Source organism: Phoxinus phoxinus (assembly GCF_949152265.1).
Source record: "Phoxinus phoxinus genome assembly, chromosome: 1".
NCBI lineage: Eukaryota > Metazoa > Chordata > Actinopteri > Cypriniformes > Leuciscidae > Phoxinus > Phoxinus phoxinus.
The window spans coordinates 52,469,101-52,473,108 of NC_136876.1; the positions used below are offsets into that span (position 1 = coordinate 52,469,101).

A 4,008-nucleotide genomic window follows, 5' to 3' on the forward strand; every position below is an offset into this window, starting at 1 on the left:
CCTGGCGTGCGCCGGCAAATCCGCCGTTATAATAGCAATCCGCCATGGAACAAGCGCGCCTGCTCTTAAAGGGAATGTGAGAGGACGCTCTGATTGGTCTATTTCACGTTACGCCCAAACCACACCTATGAATAATGAAGCTACTTCAGACCAACCCCTTTTAGATTTGCGTCGGGCGCAAGAGTCATTTATCGCGCTGGGAAAATAGCAACAGCGCCGGGATCCGCCCACAAAGTTACTTGCGCTTTGCACTTTGACACTTGCGTTTCAGATCGTCAAAATAGGGCCCTCTGTGTTTTTATGATTTGACGATAGTTTTTCTCAAATCAAGCTAAAATGCTGCTGAAGTGACTCTCGAGCGGCTGTGTGGATAAAGTTCATGCATTAATGTCCTCATATAGGCTGAAAACATCGCGAGCGTCATGCATGCCTCAGTGTGTGTTTGAGTGTGTGGTAAATGAAACCACGTGTTCATTCAGAGACACGCAGAACATGATTCCTCTTTATGCGAATATTCACGTACACTAGTCTATATGGCGATTTTATTTAAATTTACTGACCTACTTTTCATCCAAGATATGACAATTCCGTGAATTTCCGCGTTATTTGGTAAATTCCGTTTTTATGCCTGGATTCCGCGAACGAGGCTGAATCCAATTACCTATTCGTTTGTTACTTATTGACGCGCGGACCTCCCCTTTAAATGACGCGACGCTTCCTTAAGAACCCTGTGTGTATTATTGCTCGCACCAAGCTCTGTTAGAAAATAATTAACAAATTCGGCATTTCTCAGCCACATGTAAGGGTGCGTTAAATCCGACTAAACGTATTAATAGAGCATATATTGATCTAGTGGAAAACGAATCCGCCTATTGCATTTTCTGCACATTTCGCGGCGCTGTTTCTCACCCGCCTCAGAGGGTGCGTTAAAGTGGACATTATCCCGTTATAGGACAGCTAATACTCTAACGAAATCCACATTTTGAGCAGTTTTTACTGTAGAATTATTGTTTTATGAAGCTTTGACTTTTTTTACTATTTTTTACTAATTTTGACTATTTAAAATCACACCGCTCCGCTCCTACTCCACGTCTGACCCAGGATCTGGGTGTGTGTGAGAGAGAGATTGTGTGTGTGTGTGTCAAGTCAAGTCAAGTCAAGTCAAGAATATTTATATAGTGCTTTTCATAATACAGATTGTATCAAAGCAGCTTCACAGTATTAAATTAAAATAATAATAAATGTCCATGTTTGGTAATGCTAATCAATAGTATTATTCATTGATTAATTAAATTGAATATCCCCAACTGAGCAAGCCAAAGGCAACAGTGGCAAGGAAACGAAAAACTCCATCAGGTGACCTAATGGTGACCTAGAACTCCATCAGGTGACCTAATGGAGAAAAAAAAACCTTGGGAGAACCCAGGCTCAGTCGGGGGCCAGTTCTCCTCTGGCGGTTATGAACTAGAGGCCGGATTTAACTGTAAGATTAAAACATTTATATGAATGCCTGGCTGAAGAGATGCGTCTTTAATCTAGTTTTGAACTGGGAGAGCGAGTCTGAGCAACGAACAGTATCAGGAAGGCTATTCCAGAGTTTTGGAGCTAAATGTGAAAAAGCTCTCCCTCCTTTGGTGGACTTAGATATCCTAGGTATAACCAAAAGCCTCGAATTTAGCGATCTTAAAGAGCGCGAGGGATTATAGGGCGATAGAAGATCCGTTAAATAGACTGGAGCTAAGCCGTTTAGGGCTTTATAAGTCAGTTACAATACCTTATAATTAATACGGAACTTTATAGGTAACCCATGTAGTGATGATAAGATTGGTGTTATATGATCATATTTTCTTGATCTGGTAAGAACTCTAGCGGCTGCATTTTGGACTAACTGTAGCTTGTTTATTGAGGATGCAGGACAACCAGCTAATAGAGCATTACAGTAATCTAGTCTCGAGGTCATGAATGCATGAACTAACTTTTCTGCATCAGAAACTGATAGCATATTGCTTAGCACATTGAACGCTGATAGCATATTGAACGTTGCTTAGCAATGTTTCTAAGGTGGAAAAAGGCAGTTTTTGTAACATATGAAATATGATTTTTAAAAGACAGGTTGCAGTCTAGTATGACACCCAGGTCTTTTACTGTAGAGGATAAAGTAGCAGGACATCCTACTATGTTAAAGTTGTATTGTGAGAGGTTTTGTGGGCGTTTTTTTTAACCGATAAGTAGTACCTCTGTCTTGTCTGGATTTAATAATTATGCGTCATCCAATCTTTTATATCTTTAACACACTCTGTCAATTTTGATAATTTAGCGTTTTCATCCGGCCGTGATGAAATATATATTTGAGTGTCATCAGCATAACAATGGAAACTAATTCCATGTTTCCTTATAATATTTCCAAGTGGCAGCATATATATTGAGAATAATAGAGGGCCTAGCACAGATCCCTGCGGCACTCCATAATTTACTGAAGTTATGATAGATTTTTCTCCATTTAAATAGACAAAATGGTAGCGGTCAGATAAGTATGATCTGAACCAGCTTAATGCTTGTCCTTGAACGCCAGTATAATTTTGTAGTCGATCTAAGAGTATTGTGTGATCTATAGTGTCGAACGCAGCACTAAGATCGAGTAAAACTAGTATTGAGATACAGCCTTGGTCCGAAGCTAAAAGTAAATCATTAGTGATTTTAACGAGCGCAGTTTCAGTGCTATGGTGCGGCCTGAATCCAGACTGAAACTTTTCATACATGTCATTTTCTTGCAAAAGAGCACAGTTGAGCGGACACAACTTTTTCTAATATTTTAGACATAAATGGAAGATTTGAAATGGGTCTATAATTTGCTAGATTATGTGGGTCTAATTGTGGTTTCTTAATGAGTGGTTTTATAACTGCCAGTTTAAATGTTTTTGGAACATAGCGTGGACGTGCCGAACAATTGAATCGCCGATGATCACAGCATCGCGTTCCGTTTCGCGAAGAGGGGAGAAGCGGTTCTGAGTGGAGATCTCGAAAACCGGGAGGGGCGGAGAGATTCTTCGCGTCTTCCGCTGCGAAACCACCCAAGCTTCGTGACGGCGCGTCGGAGCCGGAGTGAATGAAACCATGGCTGATCGTGGCCTTGGGGCACGGGACCAATGCTGAGAAACGCACGGCGTGGACGAAATCGGAGTCTGCGGATTATTAACTGATTTGTGTGCATCGACGTGTGATGTTTCAAGAGCTAATCGCCGGTCCCTTAGCTCGGCTTGTCTCTCTAAAAGGTCGTGGATCTGCTTCTCTACAGCTTCCAGCGCAGACTGCACCGCGTCCAGCTCGAATGTGTCCTCACCTGCACCAAAAGGTAGACAACATACATTTGATATATTCGCCATTTAAACAGATGGACAGTAAGTTAGCAACGACGCTACCAGTGATGCTATCAATATTAACGCTAATTTATGACTGAAGTCTTGGATATAATCTGTCTTTTTTAATGCTACGGGTGTGATGTAGACGCACGATAGGCGAGAAAATGTTCGTTTGTAAGTGAGTGTAAAGAAGACGCGCTCAGCTGTGACCCACAGGTGTAACAGACCGGTATTGGGTCAATCGGTTTGAGACACGTCTACTCAACAGTCAAATCAAATCAACGGAGCTCAAACACAAACAACGCGTTCAGGAAGTGACGTGTCAACATTTTGTGTGTGTGTGTGTGTGTGTGAGATTGTGTGTGTGTGAGTGTGAGTGTGAGTGAGATTGAGTGAGTGTGTGAGAATGAGAGCGTGTGTGTGTGTGTCTGTGTGTGTGTGTGTGTGTGAGAGATTGTGAGTGAGAGAGAGAGAGAGAGTGTGTGTGTGTGTGTGTGTGTGTGTGTGTGTGTGAGAGTGAGATTGAGTGTGTGTGTGTCTGTGTGAGAGATTGAGTGAGAGTGTGTATGTGTGAGATTGTGTATGTGTGTGTGTGTGTGAGAGAGAGAGAGAGAGAGAGAGAGAGAGAGAGAGAGAGAGAGAGAGAGAG

The 4,008-nt window shown here is 42.1% G+C and overlaps 1 long non-coding RNA gene across 1 annotated transcript in view; it reads left to right on the forward strand.

Annotated features, from left to right (window-relative positions):
• The first annotated feature begins 296 nt into the window (after positions 1-296).
• The window catches only part of LOC307009633, a 5,066-nt gene continuing 1,354 nt past the window's right edge, over positions 297-4,008 (forward strand). Inside the window, exon 1 of the long non-coding RNA XR_013800083.1 lies at positions 297-3,352. This is a non-coding gene — a long non-coding RNA (uncharacterized lncRNA). The remainder of the gene's footprint in view (positions 3,353-4,008) is intronic.